Source organism: Thermobia domestica, chromosome 12 (assembly GCF_964235325.1).
Source record: "Thermobia domestica chromosome 12, izTheDome1.hap1.1, whole genome shotgun sequence".
Classification (NCBI taxonomy): domain Eukaryota; kingdom Metazoa; phylum Arthropoda; class Insecta; order Zygentoma; family Lepismatidae; genus Thermobia; species Thermobia domestica.
In genome coordinates, this window is record NC_137465.1 from 94,605,299 (window position 1) to 94,627,227 (window position 21,929).

Genomic DNA, 21,929 nt, shown 5'->3' on the forward strand with positions numbered 1-21,929 from the left:
TAACAAGGGCATCATTATGTCTCTCATCATGTGTCGAGTCGCCCCGAAACAAGAAGATAACCCTTCACCTGTCTAACTAACAATATCACTGTGTTGTAACGTCTAACTTGCACCTCATCTTTCATCTCATCACACATACATTTCGATAGATATTGTACGTACAATAAATAACGATTCCTGATCAATTGATGAATAAAAATCCCAATTATGAACGAATAAAGACAATAAATTAATAAATGAAATTAAACCTCTTTGTCCATCCAACTTATCCTTTGTTCCCCTTACGCATAACTCCACTCCCAAGAGAAGGTATTTCCTTCTACGGGTTCTTGCATTGTAAAAAAAAAAAAAAAAAAGCGCGTTGCGTGTCACAACTAAACCGTAACAATTATGCTTATTTTGATGTTTTGCAGAAGCGGATGGGAGACTTGGGTGTTTTCATGGTTGTGCATGTGCTTCAATAATTGGGGAAGGGAGGGGGCAATATATTGTAGCATAGATTTAGTCAGACGGTTAAATTATACTGATTTCATGCTGTTTTATGTAAATTCGCTTAGTGCAAGATTCCATATAACTTCTTTGTCGTGTGTTTCGCTTGCAATAAGCTTAATAAAGATTGCCATTGATGAGAATACGCTTATACTTGGCTTGCGTTTGAGATAATTTGACTTATGTTTAACTTGTGAAGACAAGCTTGCCCCAAGCCATGCCCAGATGTAACTAACTAGCTTGCCACAAGCTTAAAGCAAGCTAATTGGCTTGCATAGTATAGCTTGCGGCAAGCTAATTTACCTTGCAACAGCAAGTTTGTGGCAACTTGCAGCAAGTTTAAATTGCTATCTGGGGAGGGGCCCAAAGTGAGAGAAAAAAAATCCTTCCGAAATTTTCCCTTTGACATCATTTTTCCCGCTGCTGGTATGTGGTATGAGCATGTACCATTTGAAAGCCAGCTTCATTCTGAAGAGAATGAGGTATGAACCATGATTCTAGGATAAATAGTGACGATGCAGTAGCTGCTTGACTGAAAGTCTAAAAAATAGCCCAAAACGCCGGGTACCGGAAAGGGTTTAAAAATCGGTTGTTGTGTTTGTGTTAAGAGTTTTTTCCTCAAAACAGCACATTATCAGATACATTTTCATGTCCTCTTTTATTCCCTTCTAATGTACCAGTAGAATTAACATTTTGCGAAAATCTTCCCTTTTGGAAATAAGGCTCTCATTTATTTTAATTTTGTATATTTGGCTTTCAACATATTTTACAAAGCTTCTAGACGTGGTTTGGATATTAAGTAAAAAACCTTTAGTCTTACAAGTTATAAAACTATGTCAAAATCCCTTAAGGTTAGAAACATGAAATTTAATATTTGGAAATTTCATTTAATAAGTATACCTGGATTTCGGCATTAAATAGTATTTGACCTAAAAGAAAAGAAAAGAGGTAGGAAGGAAAAGAGGTGGGAGTGGAAATTATTCTAATAAGATGTCTATGTTTCAGAATTTTTTTACTTAGAGGCACGAAATTTGTCATTTATGGTATTCACTTTAAATAATTGAATAAGTGTTTCAGCGCGTTTTGATACATTATCGAGAAGGGAAGGAAAAGGGCTGGAGATGGTTCACTAAGATACCCATAGACGATCTTCAAATTTTGTGCGAGATTTTGGTTTCAAGAGAATTATGTATAAAAGAAACAGGAAGAGAAACACAAAATATAATCTTTTGTTATTGTATTGCACTGTATTAATAATGTGTATTGCACTGTATTAATTAATACTTGGAAGGATGGTTCCAAGTATTATTCAAGTGTTTCGAGTGTAACATTTGAGATTATCACAACTATCAAATAGTATTCATTAAATTCAATCAATCTTCCAACGGCTCGCATGAAAATAAACAAGTTAACAAACACATCCATTACATAACATATCTATTACACATCCATTACACAAATAAGTAGGACCTTATTACATATCTGTAAAAAAACACTGTTCTCCTTTTAGGTTGGCTGTACTCGAGAATAAAGCGAGGGCCTTTGTCGTATGCAATCAATTGCAATCTTGAGTTAAACAGAATAATCTAACACACTGAGGCTAACATTCAGAACTTCCAAAATTATTATTATTATTATTATTATTATTAATAATAATAATAATAATAATAATAATAATAATAATAATAATAATAATAATAATCGGAAAGTATTTACATTTAGTGAAAGCGTCAATATAATAGCTTTTTATTAATTATTTTCTCCTTGCAAAAGTCAATCGATGAAAGATATAGAAATCAGTGAAGAGATATTGTTATGATCATTTGAATAAGTGTTTTTTCGTATGAAGAAGAATCCAGCGCTACTGAGAAATGGTTCTCCGTTTTAGTAGTAACAAAAAACTGTCCTTTTAAAGGAAATGATCATTTCAACAAAGATGTTAACATGTAATACGTGTAACATGAAGTTTTATAAATGAGGATATACATTTTAGGTGGGGTCGAGGTGGCTCAGTGATAGAGCGTTCACCTCTGGGGTTCGATCCCAGCCCCCGCGAAGTGAACTTTGTGGTGGACAAACACCGTGTGTGTGGGTTTTCTCGGTTTTCTCCCGTTTCCTCCCACTTTCTTCATTCCACCGTTTCATTCATTACTCATCAACACCGTCTTCTTTAGCCTTACCGGCATAACCGTGGGACGTAAAACTCAAAGATTTCATTTTAGGTATAACTACACAACACTATGAAGCAATTGGTAAACTACTTTTATGAAGAAAACAATCTGTAGTCAAGAAGAAGAAAAGTTTTTTTTTTTTTTTTAATTCAAGTGCATTGCCCTGATCCCATTACCAAATTTAATTTAAACTCTCTGTCGTCACGGTCTATAAAGAAGTATAGCCATCAAGCTGGAGCATTTTCATTCTGATGATGTGTAGTGAGTGCATATCAAATACCATTAATTCTAACATTCAAAAAATAAGATCCTTATACGTCATCTCAAGTAGCAGATTTGGAGTTTGGCATCCCTTTCAGCACTAAGGATAAATGAGACGAAGACCTACTGCTTGATATGGGATTCGTACCACATAAGTTTCCACTGCGAATCGATCTCAGATTTCCAACGCCAAAGGTGCGTAAGCTATCCATATAGTCGCGAGGAAGCTCTTATCTCAAGTAGCTCTCAATCGTCTTACAGTGCTGAGTTAAGAACGAAAATTCTGCGAATATCATGTAAAATATGATCTCTCAACAGCGAACAGAAAATGCACATACTTCACGAGTCAACTACTGTTTCCTTTTTTAAATAAAATGTCTGAGTTTCTTTTAAAATCCTGAGTTGCAGATACAAATCAGATAATTGAATAAAAAAAAAGACAATTTTTCATAATGAAAGCGAATCAGAAATATTTAACTACAACAATGCGGTGAATGGCAACACTGTTTCGCTAGGGGAGAAATATTTTGTGAATGGTAACCACGTTCGAAGCACGCTGACGCAGTCTGATTCCTTCTTCGTCTCCAACGATTTTGAAAGCGTCACGAACTAACTTTCTGCCAGTAGAGATGGGCGCATCTGTGTGTGAAAGACTGTCTGTGTATGGGTATGAGTGAGAACGAGAAAGATGATTGTTCAAGAAAGTATTCCCTACCCAAATACAAAATGAAATATGACTCCGCCCGCTAGATTCGAATGTTTCTCTCATATTTCTGCACCAGCAGTGGTCCTCACAATATGATGACACCCCCTACTCATACAAGATATTGTTTCCAGCCGTTTGATTCATCAGTTACGTGTTAGATAGCTATAGTATAGAGTAGTTGAGACCGAATGTCGTTGCTTATGAAGGCGTGATCAGAATATCTGATTCTCCAAACTAATATTGTGTAATAATGTTTTATACCGTGTAAAAATAAAAGTTGAAAGTTTTGTTCACATATATTTTTTGAATAACTTGTGCAAAGCAAAGCAATTAGACCATAAACTAAGTAATTTCAATTAAGTGAAAACAAATATGTAGTTAATGTTCAAGGATGCAAGCAAAACTGCCACTTCGAATACTGATAGCTTAGCAGATGATGCACCAAACAACTAAATAAATGCAATTTGGTGAGTGAAAATATATATGAGGTTTTCCATCGTTGTAAGTAGGAAGCTATACAAGGCGGAAATTAAACTGATCATCAACTTGATATGTCATTGAACTAGTTATAAAAGTAGAATGTTTTTTGAAACAGTTCTTTAAATTCTTTTATCCAAATAAAAACAGGATATTTGCTTAGGAAATCGTGTTTTAGATAGTTCCTCATGTAAGAATTCCACTCTGTTTAGTTAATATTAGGTGATATCCGAGATGTATTCAGCGAAATTATTGTCCCGGAGAGAGGATAGCTACTATCAGAGCTTTTCTGGATCTTCATGTTTTGAAAATAACGTATTCAACCGTTCAACGTATTCTATAAAATATTCTTCCTTTTTGGAAATATGGTGAGAATGGCAGCTAACCTGAAGATCATAATTTACATTAAGGTACTGTGCTGTTCATCTCTTCACTCATTGGTTCCAGATTTCATACCTACTTTGTACAGTAACAAAAACAAACAAAAAAAAAAAAAAAAAAGAGAGAGAGAGAGAGAAAGAGAGAGAGAGAGAAAAGTAGAGGTAGTTCTGCATGTTCTTCTGTTGATTAGGAATCCATATTACGATACTGTACAGAAAATTTTGTTTTATGCATGAAAATAAAACAAAATTATATGTAATATTTGGAGGAAATAACTCATTGTACATAGAATCAATTCTTCTAATGGCGTGAATTCAGTGATATATAAATATGGTGAAAAAATGCCCGACTCAACTGCATTTTTCACTCTTTGTATATCATTTAATTGAAATTGTGCTACGCTTTCGGAAGTTATTAACTAGAGAACATGAAGGGTATATTTTCAGTTAGTGCGAATGAAATGTCCACTTTCACGTCTGGTAGGAAACTCACCTCAGATACAACACAAGGACGGATTGAAGTGATGCGTCTAATTAACGAATTAACTATGTATGTGGCCCATGAAACCGCAAGTTTAATGCAGCATTCACAAAAGCTCCTCACTGACTTCTATCCTTAGTCCACTAGATCCAATTTCTATACTTCGTACTCCCATTTCTGCGAGATGCATCTTAATATTGTCCTCCCATCTGCATATAGGTCTTGCTAATAGTCATTTTCCGATTGGATGTGATGTCAAAACTTAAAAAAGAAAAAATCATATTTCCCTCCATTCCTGCTACATGACCTCTCCACTTGAGCCTCCTAACCTTGAAGTCTCTAACAATGTTTACTAAACAATATAAATTGTGCAGTTTCTTGTTATGAAGTTTCCTCAATTTTCTATTCCCGTTCCTCTTGGGTCCAAATATTCGTCTCAGATTTTATTCTCAAATATTTTAAGTCTGCGTTCTTCTCAGAGTGAGCGACCATGTTTTCCAACCATACAGCACAAAAGGCATGATTATTATTTTACGTATTTTAAGCTTTAAATTGCTCGATAGAATCCATGACGACAAAAGATTTTTCCTTGATTTCAGTCTACATTTAATTTCTTCGTGGGCATCCACTTTGTCCACTTCGTCGAGACTATTATTTGATATTTTGACATCCAAAATTTGCAATAATACAATCCCGGCGAACTTTAGTTTTCTCTGCGATACGTTCATCGTCCCAAACTCTGTACACGTCCAACAAATAGTCTCGGGTATACGGACAGTAAGAGAGGCAGTGCGCTGTTTAACATGCTGGTATGAAAGTGCAGCATGGAGAACACATATATGCAAGGAATGTTTCTTTATGAATACAAACTAGAATATTTTGCGCACAAGCCGTAAAGACATTAACAGCGCATTTGCGTCGATATTGGTTTGCCAAATTTTGTTCTGGTGAACAGCATTGCAAACGAGTCTAATGAGCACCGACCAACATCATATTTCCTAGGAACTCCGTTGAAACGGATCCTTGGAAATGTTTTTCTGTCCCTATGAGTCCATTGGTGATGAGTTAAGTATACACCAAACCACTATTGTTTGACAGCTCCGTGCATTCGTTAATGTGAAGAAGTGGGACTCATAGGGACATGGCTCGGAACTGACCAAAAATAATCAGTATCTGGGGTATGCAGTTCTTTCCGAGTAACGAATAACTAGGAAAGTTTACTGTATCGAACTGTCATTTATGTTGCTATGGCAATCGGAAACAGTCAGAACTATGGTTATATCATGATCAATGTACAGGACGGTCTTCTACGCCACCTCTCGAATCACATATGTTGTTTCTGGAATGGTGGAAGTGATCAATTTTGTATTTCTAAGGCAATCTGAAACCATCAATACAGAACACTATAATGCTGAACTCCGTGGGAAGCAGCCCAAACTTGTCCTCAAGTATCCAGGGATGCGTCTTTGGCGTGTGAGGTCCAGATTCGATTCTCGACAGAAGTTCATATGGTTCGGATCTAAAGTTAAGCTGTAGTTCTATGTCCCATATTGTCTTGCTACTGAGAAGGACGCTAAATTCAAATCTAATCCATCCAGGAATGATCAAGAGACATGGTATCCTCATGTTGTAATCCCGAACGATGTAGTGAGTTGCAGTATGGTACAGTTCGTCAACACCTGTATTCCCTCAATATATCTTCCACTGATCACAACTTCTTTCGCCGTCTCGAACACCTCCTGGGACGGAAGACATTTCCTCATCATCGAGCGGTACCACATGCGATCACAGACCCTAAACTACTTGAGTCACGGAACCCAATCATTGGCTGAGCGATCACAAAACTATGCTGTTGCAGACTGCTACTATTCTGATTAACGAGTTATTGTAGTTTTCATTTTCATTTTGTTCTTCTTGTTCTTTGACCTTGGAAATGACACGTCTGAGACTGACATTTTATTCACACCAACCTAATATATTTATTTTTATAAATGGATGCACAATACGGTTACACTATTCACAAATTTGGTTGCCGGAACTGTAAATGATATATAAGGATATTAATTATCAGAAAGCCCATCTTCGTACGTGAAAAATTAGATTTATAGAAAATATTTGAAATCCTATGAAAACATTTCCAGGTTTCAAAATACGTGTTGGTGCAATTTCGATTGCACTGCCGTTGAGTAAGCACTCACAAAATTGCTTCCAAGTAACGTTTCACAAAGTCTAGGTCAAAGCAAATCATTTTCTCGCACTCTAAAACTGTCAATTCATCCCGTCCATGGAAAGTGTTATTCAAAATTATTACCCCGAAATATATTTATTTGAGAGACGTCTATTAAAAATATTTAATCGAAACTGAGACCAAGTTAAATCACTGTCTAGTACCCGGAATCGGATAATTTTCAGGTTCCCTCAAATTTCCTATCATTGAGTTTGAATTTTCCAAATATTAACTTGAAATGTCTTTTGTTTCTCTGTTTTGTCAGTGTCGTAACTTACAAGGAGACTTACTGAAGTGTCACTCACCGATTTGAAAACTTTGCATACTTGTAGAACATCGAAAAATAATCTACACGTATTTTTTATTTCGGTAATGGTGCGGGTTTAAGGTTAACGACCTTTTGAACGGTAGACGTGGTCTCCAAGTATAGACAGAAATCAATCATTTAATGTAGAAAAGACATACTGCCAGGGGTTTTAGAACAGCTGATGCAGAATCTGATGTCAAAATTACAAAATTCAAAATGGCGGTTCCAATATGCTGATTACAATACAAAAGTCTTCTCATTTGAAATGCTCTGCAGTTAGACAAGAACAATCATAGTTGGTAGAGGTTTCTGCGAAAAGGTTGCTGACCGATTTGAAACCCCTTTCTGTACGTATTTTAACGGGATGTTTAATTAAAGTGCGTCTCTGCGCCTCTTACTATTAGGGATGCTTATTTAAAGTGAGTTCTCTCGCCTCTCACTATCAGGGGTGCTTATTGAAAGTGAGTTCCCTCACCTCTCACTATAGTCCAAAACAACTTCTTTAAATCTGAAAATGTCCTTGTGAAAACATCAAATTAGGAAGAATTAGAAAGAAGTCTTGTGAAATAATGGTTTCAAGAGGTTTTTTCTCCCAGCGTCTAATGCAAAGTCAATTTTGTTATTTGATTCGTAGCGTGATCACAATCTATTTTAAGAACAAAAGATTACCTCAGAATAGAAACTATTCCTGCAGGAACAAGTGGTGAGATTCAGCCTCTTGATTTGTTCTTCTTTACTGCATAGGAAAACTTTATGAGACATTTTTCTGACATTGTCCTTCTCTATAACTATAACATAAATTTGCATTTCCTTAATAATAAATCTATAATAAAGATTCAATTACTGATTCATAACCAGTTTTCTTCTCCCAGATTTGCAAATCTTATTAGGTATACGTGGTACAAAAGCGGTTATTTGGAAGAAAAACCACCTGCGTTTGAAAATCCCGTAACATTATGTCTCAAAGATTCTGGAGAATTTGCGGTTTGTTTACAGTCATTTCTGCAATAAGTGTGCGTGGTGCAAACGATGTTTATACATCACACACTTTTTTGCTGAATATCATTACTATAAAACGTTTTCTCGATAAATTCATAATTATAACAACTGAGGATACATAAAATCCTGGCGTAATGAGAGGCGAGGAGACTCACTTCAAATAAACACAGCGACTAGTGAGAGGCGAAAGGATTCACTTTCAATAAGAACCCAAAATAGTGAGTGACGAGCGGTTCACTATAAGTAAGCACCCCTAATAGTGAAAGATGCAGAGACACACTTTAATCAAGCATCCTGTTATACTACGTGCAGAAAGGGGTTTCAAATCGGTCAGCAACCTTTTCGCAGTAACCTCTGAAAACTATGATTGTTCTTGCCTAACTGCAGAGCATTTCAAATCAGAAGACTTTTTGTAATTGTAATCACCATATGGATCCACCATTTTGAATTTTGTAATTTTGACATCAGATTCTGCATCAGCTATTCTAAAACTCCCCGGGCAGTATGTTTTCCTCTACATTAAATGATTGTTTTTTGTCTATGCTTGGAGACCACCTCTACCGTATAAAAGGTGGTTTCTACCCTTAAACCCACACCATTGCCGAAATAAAAAAAATACTTGTCGATTATATTTCGATGTTCTTCAAGTATGCAAAGTTTCATTCAGATCGGTGAGTGACATTTCCGTAAGTTTCCTTGTTAGTCAAATAGACTTCTTGTATAAAATATCACGTTCTGTATACATAGTCAATAAATGCCGAAGTATTCTGCCAAACATTTGAAAAGGAATTGAAAAAGCTTTCAACCTGGGTACCACTGAAAGCGGAATTACTGTAAACTCTGTCTTAAATGCAATTTAAGTAATGTTAGAAATTGATTTTTTATATGAATTCACCGTCTCAAGAGTAATTTTCATCTCCATCTTTATTACTTTATTGAAACCAAAATGGTGAAAATCTACGATTTCCAGTTTCAACACTGAACATTGTAGTGAAATAAAGTAGTAGTGCTTCTATCTTCGAACTATTTCAAGTTTCAATACAGATTTCCATAGAGCAAAAACAGAAGGAGATAGTGGCATTTTTAAATATTTTTAAATGAAGTCAGCACCTCAAAGCTAAGTACGACCACAAAAGAAAATAAAAAAATGAAACCTTTAAGTTTTACCTCCCATGGTTATGCCGGTAAGGCTAAAAGAGACTGTGATCATGGGAAATGGATGGAACGGTGGAACGAATAAAGTGGGAGGAAACGGGAGAACCCCGAGAAAACCAACGCACACGGTGTTTCTCCACTACAAAATTCAGTTGCCGCCAGTTGGGATCGAACTAGGGACCCCATGCACCAGAGGTGAACATTCTACCACTGAGCCACTGCAGCCCCTAAGTACGGCCACGTTCTCTATCCTATCAGAATCGGAACTCGCTGAAATCTACTATTTTCATTTTCTACACTCATCGTCATAGTTGAAAAATGGTAATAGATAGCGAGAATTTTATTTGATATGGATTCAGTACTGCAAAAGTAGATTCCATCTTTGACTTTACTTCCCTATTGCAACCGAAACTGGTGGAGATCTACTACTATCTATGATTCCATATTGATTCTCATGAACGAAGGCGGCAATAGGAGACGACAAATGTTTTCTTTCAGGGCCTTAAAAACAGATTTCATCCGAGTTCTTACTCTTCTACTGAAAACAGAAGTAGTTAAAACTAGTATGACTCCATTTTGAATAGTGATTGTTAAACAGTAGTAATTGTAACAGATAGGGGAAAACTGTTTTTTAATATAGATTAAGCGTATGAGTAACAGGTTCCACTTCTGACCTTACACGTATTCCTATATTGGAATTGGAAGTTGTACTTCTATTGCTTGTGAAACAAGACTCAGTCGCGACAGAAAGAGGACAGGAACCAGTTCAAAATATAATCATCAATTTACCTGAAGTGTGTAAACGTGGAGAGGGCTAAAAATGTAATATAAACATAATATATACAGAAATATTATTTTTTTTAAATAAAGATGATAAATTTCGAGACAATTGATTTTTCATCTTTAATTTTACATTGTTTCAAATAATAGTTCTTACTTGTATGAAGGGAATAAGAGAATAATATATTATATTATGAGTAATATTGTTTCGGACAATTTATTAACCTTAACCACATCTCTACATTTCACATTGTAATCTGCATGTTGTGAGTGAATTGAGTTAAAAGCAAAGAAGAGATGGAGAGAAGTAGGTCTACGTTTAGAATTTCCATCACATCCACGCTAAAGTTCTTTTGTTTTGTGACAGCACTGCTACTAGAAGCTAGCTTTCATCCCCTACTCATGTTGTTTCCTGTTCGCGGAACATACCCAAAGCCAATGTTGCCGAGTGGCATAAGTGATAAATTTTTGAACACTTCCAAACCTAAGCTTCTCTTTCTCTCATTGTTCTCGAGAATCTGATGATACAACAGCCCAGACTTACTCAAAAAATAAACAAAAAAAGAAAAAGCACAGGAAGAAAGAAAATAGAAAAAATTGAAGAAAAGAAGTAAAATAAGGAAAAAAAGGGTTGGTGGTTTTAGCAAATGTTTTCCCCTAAATATTTAATATTTTTAAAGTTCGCTTTAATGTTAAGTAGTCAGGGAAGAGATCGTTTCACACAGAAGTGTGATTCTAAACCATTATGCCTGAGAATGTGGGAAACACAAGTGAGAGAAACACAAGAAATGTGTGTACCCTTGTTGTCTGTCTCAGTCTAGTGATATACATCCCTTTTTTTTCACTTTCTTATCATATTGCTTCTTCGTGTGAGTAAGCTAGAGTTACCTTTCCAGCTACCAATCCCTTAGCAGGGACTTATAAATTTTATTTGAGGATTTATCACTGAAATTCCAAGGATATATATATATATATCGCTCCTCGAGATAAAACAGAAATAAAGAAAACTAAAGGATATAAAACAGACAGAGATGGAGAAATATTGGTTTGAAACAATAATGAAATTAGAACCATTTCAGGTGAAAGGTTGCAGAAAAAGGGCAAAGAAAGGCCATAATGGAATGATAAATAAGTAACAGCCACTAGATTATGAAATATTCTGAATGTCTTTTCCTTTCCAGTTTTGTGGTCATATGGGAGACTGAAAATATATGATAGTAAATAATGTTTTCAGGTTAGTAATTCAGAACAGGGAAGGAAAATATACAGTTCCAAGTGAATGAATGGTTCTTACATTGTTCTTTACTGAAAGCATCTTACAGCTCAAAAGTTAAAAATGCAAAGTTCCCATATATAAAACAGCACTTTTCTCAAAATGACAGGTAATTTATAGATTTGTTGTAGAAGTTTTGAAGATGCACCAGAATAATTCTTGGTTGCATTGGAATTTAAATTATGAGCAAAAGTTTCATGATATTTTAAGGGTTACTTTCACATCAACACCATAAAACAGAACATTTTCCAGTGAAAGGTTTTATATCGTCAACGGAAATATTTATAAACATAATGTCAAACTTTTGTTTGTTCATAATGTTAGTAGTATATTTCATGAGATTGACAATCTATGGTAAATCATATGGATATCTATAATAAGTTCAAGACATGCAAAATAACCAAAAACAAATTTTAAAATCTTACAAAGTGATCATCAATGCAGGAAAACTCAGAATTAAATTACGTCACTATACCAGGGGATAGAAACATTATTGTTAAAGTCTGTGTAAGACGTACAAGAAAGTCAAAGAAAATGATTCAGTCTCGATTGACTTTCGTCCAATGTAAAACCATTTTCAAATGGTTACATTTGTGGTATATTGTAGCAAAGTAACTAAACTGGCTTCACTACGGAAACTGATTAAAATGTATTTTTAAGAGCAATTTGCTGTAGACATTCAACCAATATATTGATCATACAGTAGTTCGCCAATGTCAGTAGCGTCTAAATATCACTCTCCGTGATCACATAAATTAAAAATGATTTGTAGCTGTTTCTGATGTCAATATAAATCTTGTGAGAAACTTGTTATTTAGATATTTTAATGTTGAAGTATGTATACCTTTCCGGGCATCTCTATGTTTCAAATTGGTGATTTAAATACTTCACATGAGTCAAAGGATTTACTCTCTGCTGTGCTTCTGCTCCCAAACACTTATAGGATCCAGTCCCTTTAAAAATGAACTAGATGTATACAGTTGCGGATCTAAAAGGTAAAAACTGGGGACCAGCCAGAACTCAGATTACAAGAGGTGTATTATGAGTTTAGTATAAACTTTCAAAAATACATAAACAATAGCTTCAATTATTTTTGTTACTCAAAAACTAGGGTGCTAGTCCCCCCGGCCCCGGACTAGTTCTGCCACTGGGTGTATATGAGTCAAATATTTTATGGACGTGTTCTTTTATGCCATACAATGGCAAAAATTAATGTGAAAATAGATTCGTAAAGCGTAGATTTTATAATCTCGTGTTGCATTCAGTTTGAAGGTAATGATTTTAGATCGATTAGGCAATCATAATGGTTAGATGTATTTTATTGTTTTTATATTGATTTATTTGTCTTTATATGATTCTGTTTTTCTACAATGACACTTTGTTGATGTACTTATGTACAATACTTACAATGAATTTTATGTTGTTTTTTTACTGATATTATATACGCACGTACTTTATTAATTTCTGTGTTATAATTTTATACTTATTACGATGTTCGCAACATTTTAAAAATATAATTAAATTAAATTTTAAAGCTGTAAATTTATTTTACAGTAATTGTAATTTTTTATTAGAAAACTTTATGACACTTTATAATTTCTTATAGTAAAGAAAAATAAAGCTGTGCTAAAATAGTTTTCTACTTGGAAAGTTAGGAAATTATTTTCAAATGTTTTTATTTTAATTCATATAAATTTTGAGTGACAATAAGAAATTGATGCTTCCGAATCAGAGCGTTCCATCATAGTATAAGCTGTATGCTCTTATATGCTACTATACTGATAAATACTATGATCGCAACATGCGTCCCGGCGTCGAAATGTGGCGCCTTCATCTCCCAGTTCTTCGACACTACACTCAGCCACTGATCCTCCAGGTTGGAGACTATGCCGGGCCGATCATCCGGCATTTCAAACCTGCGCTCAAAGTATAAAGTGTAGAGGAAAGTATCGAGCAAAGTATAAAAATAGCTTCGATGTGGCCTACTTTCTCTGGAAGCCAACCTCGCTATGGCCTGTTTATCATTATTGAATTTGTGATTTGGAAGACGCATGGACCCAACAGAAGCGGATAGAGTGGTGCCCTAAATGGTTGTTGATAGTCTTCGGAAGTGTATAGTCGGTGGACATTTTCCTCCATCTGAGGTGGACGTGCACTCATTCCAGCCGATTGTTAGGTGCATCCAGTATTCGTATTATCCGGTGTCCAACTCTTTGAAAATATTAAAGAAAAAATTATTAAAACATAAGAAGTTAAAAATAATAAAAACAAGAGAGATAAAAATCCGCACACTTTTTTCTCTTGTGCGCTGGTGGGGTTTACTTTTTCTATTCGACAGGTTGTTTCTTTCAGTTCCGATTTTTGCTTTTCCGGAACCATGCGTTTCTGTCGACGGAAATGGTTTTCTTACACTCCGATTCCCCTTAACTGCGTCGGCTCCATGCTGATCCTACAGTGAGGGTGTGCTTACGGGATGGCTTGGAAAGTAGCGTAAGTACTCCTTGCAAGCGCCCCGGTTTGAAGTTTTGGTATTCATACACAGTTTCTATTTATAAATATATACTTAGTACCAACTTTTTATGGATACTAAAACTTTAAAATCGGGTCTGGGCTCATCCTTTCACAAAAAGGGTAAACCAAATGAGTGCGGGACAAACTCTCAAGATATAGATAGAAAAAAACAAGTATGATACATGTAGTCCGATATTCTGTAATTAAAGATAAAGATTCTGGTAGTGCCAATGCTGAAGCAAATCGTCCAAGTGCTATTAAGGGCTTGTCTCCTTTTCTCATTAATAAAAAATGAAATGAAATGAAATAAAATTTTTGAGTTTTACGTCCCACAGTTATGCCGGTTAGGCTAAAGGAGACGGTGATGATGAGTAGAGTAGAGGGGGCAAGAGTACGTGGGGGGTAAGGATACGATTCCCTAAAATCAGGTGAATATATTCGCGTATGGCAATAATACGTCACGTGGAGTTTGATGTTAATGGCGTCTAGAACCTAAACAAGTTTGAGTGTGCTGCGGCAACCTACAAGCTATCTAGGTAATTATTTATGTTTTTCTAATAGTTTGATATAATATTGGGACATAAGTAGTTAATGAATAACTTACACAATTTTATAACGATTTCAAAGTACTATAAAGCGTTAGTTTCTAACATATCCATTGTTTGACAGGATGGAGTAAATTGACTTTCTTCCAACAGTTGGCTGTACAACATCACGGAAAAGTCAATTGTGTAGTGAGGGGGCAAGGGTACGCAGATACCTATGGGGCAAGGGTACGCGTGCGTACTCTTTCCCCTTCTGTTCTATGAAAAAGAATCCAATTTGATTTAGATCTAACAATCAAAAAAGAATGTAGATTCCGTTGTAATAGAGAGTGACGGCAAACTTTACGAATACTGGTTCCCATATGTAGCCTCTAACGTTAAGAATTCTGAAGAATCCTGATATTTTCTTATGTACGACGGATAAATTTTTATTCTAAATACCATTCCTTACATAACAGTATCTAAGGTGGTGTTTGAGTTTTCGAAACAGATAAACGTGTGAGATAGTGACATCTGCAGTTATTGAATAACGTCACGCTTGCTTATTTTATTCAGGTTTCAGAAATACTACGCTTTGTCCTGTTTTATCTTAAATGTCAGTAGTCTTCAGTAATAAATTTCAATGGGCCTTATGCAGAGTCGTTCTGATGCGTGATTAGTGCCATACTAAAAAGTTCGACTACAGTATGTTTCCTGTAGTAGTCAGTTCTTTAGTAATCATACGTTAAAACGACTCTGCATAAGGCGGTATCAGTCCAATGATTGGTATGGGATTCTATAAAGATATATGAAGCTAACCTAACCTAACATTTGACAATATGTAGCTTCATCAAGGATAGGTCGAGAAGTTTTCAAGTTACCCTCGTAGGTGACAAACATTCTGTAACTGATGGAATAAGCTGGAAATATATTTTTATAAAGGGTCTAAATATTATCTGATCTTTTTTGTATCCTATGCATTCCCATTACTGATATAAGGAGAATTAAGGATTTTTCTTTTCTTTTTTTGAATGAGAATCTGCAACGTCTTTAGGTACAATAAAGCCAGTAGGCCTATTTACCGAAGAAATGGAGAACGAATTAGTACAATATATCACATTACTGGATCAATTCTTCTATGAATTAACTTTAAAAGATCTAAGAAGAATGGCATACAATTTTGCTGAACGTAACTAGGTGCCCCATATCCTTTAGCCGTGTGAATCGAATGGCAGAAAGAGATTGGACAGAGTCTTCCCGTCGTAGACATTTAACAATTGCTTTGCCACAGCCTTCAAAGACTGGTCTGGGGAGAGCTCGTGGTTTTAGCAAGCCATAAGTTGAATGTTTTTTTTTTTTTTTTTTTTTTTATTGTCTAAAAGATCTTGTAAGACAAAACGGCTTTTCTCCACGGGATATCTACAACATGTACGAAACTGGAATAAATACAGTTCCTCATAAAGTTCCAAAAGTCGACTAAAAATCAGTTGTGAATAAAACTGTACCCAGTGATTTTGGAGTTAACATAACAGCTGTTTCATGGTGAGTGCATCTGGTTCCTTTATTCCCCAGATATTTAACACAAAACAAATGAAACAAGAATTATTCGATGGCTCGCCGCCAGGTTTGTGGAATATCTAATTCTGGTTCATCAACTCACAACTTTTCGTAGAATGGTTATATTATTTACACCAACATGTGCGATCAAATTCGGTTACGAAAAAGGTATTTTTACTTGTTGACAATCAGACCTCTCACATTTCAATCGAAGCGATTGATTTCTGCAGGCAAAATAGAATAGTGATGTTGAATTTACCACCAAATCCCAGTCATAATTTTAAACCATTAGATCGCTCCTTTTTTGACCCGATGAAATCCTGGTATTTAACTGTGTGTGATAAATGGATGAGGAATCATCCATCCCACATAATTCCAAGTTGCGAGTTTGTTTACTGAGGCTTACTACAAAAAAGACTCATGAAATGCTTCGTGTGGAGTGTTGTACGGTATGGGGCGGAAACGTGGACATTACGTAAAGGTGATGAAAATCGACTGGAAGCCTTCGAAATGTGTGTGTGGAGAAGAATGGAAAGAATTAGTTGGGTCGAGCGGAAAACGAATGAGAGAGAGTTAGAAATGGTGGGTGAGAAAAGAACATTTTTAGATATTATTAGGAAGAGGAAGAAAAACTGGTTGGGACATTGCCTAAGAAGATATTGTATCATGAGGGACGTCCTAGAGGGTATGGTGGCGGGAAAGAGAGGGAGGGGGCGAAGGAGACTACAATTAATGGATGATATAAAACAGAAAGATCATACGCGAAGACGAAGAAGTTAGCGGAGGACCGTGGAGCATGGAAGCTTCTCAGCTGCGGCAAGTGACCTGCCAATAAAGGCAGAATACCTATGATGATGATGACTATAAAGCTGCAACTATTGGTATCCAGCCTTCAAGAATCTGGAGTTGTCCTACGGAATCCAGATGTGTTCACTGAAGAAGATTTTCTTCCTTCTATTGTGGATGTGATAGACTTAAATGTAGAAGCCAGGTCTGAAGACGAAAGCATTCCTGAAGCAACAAATCAAACATTAGACCTGAATAGAGCCCAAAATCGTTCATCGGATGATTCACTGGAAGTAAAAAGGGATCCATGCGGTGCATCCAGATCAAACACTCCTTTGCCAGTTGCTCGTCCTCCTCCATCTGTTACCAAACCTTTAAACAGTAACGTTAGATTCTCACTAGAAGCAAGCAAGAGCTCATGCGGACTGTCCACTTCAAACACTCTTCTGCCGGTTGCTCGTTGTCATTCATCTGTTACCAAACCTTCAACCAGTAACGCTAGATCCTCACTAGAAACAAGCAAGAGCTCATGCGGACTGTCCACTTCAAATACTCTTCTGCCGGTTGCTCGTTCTCATTCATCTGTTACCTAATCTTCAACCAGTAACGCTAGATCCTCACTAGAAGCAAGCAGGAGCTCATGCGGATTATCCACATCAAACACTTCTCTGCTGGCTGCTCGTTCATCGGTTACCAAACCTTCAACAGTAAACTAGATCTTTACTGGAGGTAAGCAGGGGCCCATGTGGACCATTTACATCATGCACTCCTTTGGTGGTTGTCAGTCCCCCTCCAACTGCTACCAAGCACTCAACCAGTAGATCTTGAATCTCGAAGTTAATCAGAGATTCTGACATCCTCTCCTTTCAAGCAGAACTTACTTTCGAAACGGTGCCTTCCAAAGAGCAAAGGCAATCACCATCTTGCATTAGGAAATCTACAACCGAAGTTGTAGCTACAACTCCTCAGGTCAGTGAGAAAGTAGTGTACGAGAGTCCAGTATGCAATATCATTTACAGTGATCCACCAATAGAAGACTGGATCAAGTGCGCAAGATGCCATGAATGGTGGCATGAACAATGCACATCATATAAAGGAATAGGCACCTTCATCTGTGATAATTGTTAATGCTCTTTTGGGTGCGTACTCTTGCCCCTTTGATTTCGTACTCTTGCCCCACATATAGGGGCAAGAGTACGAATTTGAATGTTTTCATTTTATGAGTTCTAGTTCCTCTAAGAATAGAGGTATATAAAAGTTGAGTTCACATTTCGTAAAGGAGAGTTCAAGCTTTGTGTTCCATGTAAAAGTTTTCCGTTGTAACTATTTTTTACCAAAATATATAAGTTTAATTAAAATTTGCGTATTCTTGCCCCCCTTTCCTATAATGAATGAAATGGTGGAATGAAGAAAGTGGGAGGAAACGGGAGAACCCCGAGAAAACCCACGCACACGGTGTTTGTCCACCACAAAGTTCACTTGGCGGGAGCAGGGTTTGAACCCGAGACCCCCAGCACCAGAGGTGAACGCTCTACCACTGAGCCACCGCGGCCCCCACTCTCATTAATAAAGTTATTATAGCTCCGGGCAGGTTAAAGATATCAAGAAATTACGGAATGGCACTTTATTGCTGGAAACGTTCAACGTGAAGTAGACAGCCAAGTGAGTAACATTAGACCAGTGAACTGGTGGTAGAATCTCATCGTCTGTTGAACGTCCCTCGCGGTGTGATATATTGGGACCTCCTAAACGCCACCGAGGAAGAGATTAAAACAGAGCTGGCTGACCAACATGTTACAGATGTAGCTCGTATCAAAAGTAAGAAGTCAGGTGAACTCATTGCTACTTATTCACTAATTCTTACTTTCAATTTACCTACACTTCCGGAAAGGCTGATAATGATCGACTTAAGATCCATCTCTATATTCTCAGTTTCCTGCGCTATTTGAAATGTCAACACTTCGAACACACCAGCACGTCGTGTAATGCGAGTGCTGCTCTTTGTGCGGATTGTGACCAGGGTACTTCTGAAAACTTCGAAGGATTACACGGAAGGCACCTCCACAGCCTTAAAGTGACGGTGTAGTCTGTTATAAGCAACATGCTATTATTGGCCCTTAGTTTTTGATGATGATAATGAAAATTCTACCATCGTGAACTCAGAGTATTATACCGAGATGATCAACTTCTTTTTTAGCCAAATTATCATACAACGAAAATATATTCACCATGTGTTGTTTCAACAGGATGGGGCAAGAGCCCACACAGCTAGAGCATAAATGTACATTCTTTGTCCTCTTTTCCTGATCGCCTTATTTCCAGATTTAAGTACATTCATTGGTCTCTTCCGCCCCTGACCTGTCCAAGTGCGATTATTTCTTGTGAAGTCACGTCAAGGCACGTGAAGTCATGTCAAGGCAATATATACAAGCGTAAGCCCTGTACATTGGAAGATGTGAAGGAAACTATTCACGTGGAAGTTGCCCAAATCGACAAGTCTATGTTTGAAAGGGATGCCAACTTCGAAGAATGTCATCAAAAATGCATCAGTGATAATGGACACCACGTGCCAGATGTGTTTTCACACTAGATTTTGTAAAATACTATTTCAATACGAACTCTAGTCTGTCAATAGATTTTGTTTCGGAAACGAATTAACTATTTTATGCCCACTCCACCTTTTCTGCCCCATTCTTTATAACTAATGCTCATAAATTCAATAATGTGCATCATGACATTTTTATGAAATCTTTTAAACTATAATACATTGTGGTAACTAACCTTTTAGAGATTATCTAAAAATCTGGATACCTTAAAATAGAGATGTTAACCTACTCCTTGTCAATAAGCCACATGCTATTATACTTTTATTAAAATATCTCTGTGGTTTAGTAATTGTGTAAATTTCATCTCTAGCGTTAACATTTGAGCATCTTAAGCCTTGAGCTGAGTGAGTTACTAGCTACTGACAATATGAGAGAATGTTGGATGAAAAACCAATAACATTATATCATTAAGGTAATACATTAACGAGCTTTAAATGTTATTATTGCTTGAGTTTTAAAAATTAAACTTGGATTGCGTTAGGAGAATATTGTAACCTGGCATTCTATCCTATGTTATTGATATTACCTACGGACAAAAGAAATTATTAGTTAAACTCTCTGTCAAAAGTAGGAAAGAGAAAAAGTCATTTTTCACTTTACTGAACGAAGTTACATTGGTGTGCATGGTTTCAGAATTGATCCTTACGGAACTTACAATTCGTTCTTACTAAAATATAAAGGAAGTAAAAATGTACTTCAAATAAGAGAATATGAATTGCGATCTAGAAAATTACAAACTAAGACAACGGTATGCGATGTGATGACCATTGTTCGTGCTTCATCTGAAATCTCACTGTTCCATATTCTCCATTGTAGCCGTAACGTAATGGAGTATTTCTTTCGATGCATAACTACATTTTCAACACTATTTCTTTGCTTATGTGGAGAAAAAGCATACACACCAATTGAGTTTTTTTTTTCTTTTTAATAGAAGAGCAAGTATAATTGACATATTAACCAAATTTTCAATCCATTATTTCCATAGAACAGTTAAAGCAGAGATATATATGCTACTCTGTAAGAACATTCACCCAACCCTGATGGCAATGTGGAGTCTTAAGAAGCTCACTTGCTTTCTAGTTTTGGTAATTTGTCATGCTGGTCATGACGAAACATTGATCTGTAACTTAATAAAATATTCACACTATTTGTTTTCTCACTGATGTGAACCCAAGAGCAATCCTAAGTAATAAAAAACTATAGATAATTACTTTAGTTATAGAGTAAGAATTTGCAATACGAAATGTTTAAATGAAAACAAATCTAACGAATGGAACAAGTAATTAATTTAGGAAACTTCATTTTTGTGAGTTCCTCCACGATAGCAATGTTTCAGTCAACCTCTTGTGGATTGTTAAAAGTTTCACATACCATTAAACATCACACCTAACCAGTAGCGTAGCCAGGATGTGTGTTTGGGGGGGGGGCAAGTGCTGTTATAGGTACATATAGAAAAATTACAAACAAAAAAATATATAAACATAAAAATATATAAAAAATTACAAACATCACAGCACCAAAGTACATTGTCGGACCTCTTTGGGGGGGCCCGGCCCCTCCGCCCCCCCTTCCCTACGGGAACAATGCATCTACAGTCATTGTCAAGTTTGATCAGGCAATTCATTTTTCGAATTTTCAAAATAAAAGACACTTGCAAAACAATATTTTTAGACCTGTTTTTGAAAATAAACAATGTTGTTCATACAAGGATAAAATCCATATGCTGATCATAAAATTCATTATCTTGATTAAGACAAATTTATTGAGGAAAGCTGCTTGGGAAAAACTGATAACTAATGAACAGACAACTAACGTCACACTTTGTTGATGAGACACCGTTTCAACGGTACGTAGTGGTGTGTGTATGAACCATTGTCCGTAGTTATTTATTTACATCAACAAACAGTTGTGTATGCGCTATTCAATTGTGTCGTAATATGGGCAATTGGATGCAAATCTGTGACATGCTATTTTACTGTTTTCATTCACGTGAACCAGTTGAATAATATGGAAAACATGTAGATATTATAACGTATGGCAAAGAAACTGCTAAGAGTCGAAGCACGTAGTCAAGCGTGAGAAGAGAATCATTATCTGCGAAAAATCGCTTAGGAATTGGACGGAGCAGTGTGTCGGAATCTTGAAAGATAATCACAAAGTGGTGTAAATATTACAATGAAACGCACTGTTCCTCCAAAAATAACAACTTCTTTTAAAAGGAAGTTTACTGGAAAAATAA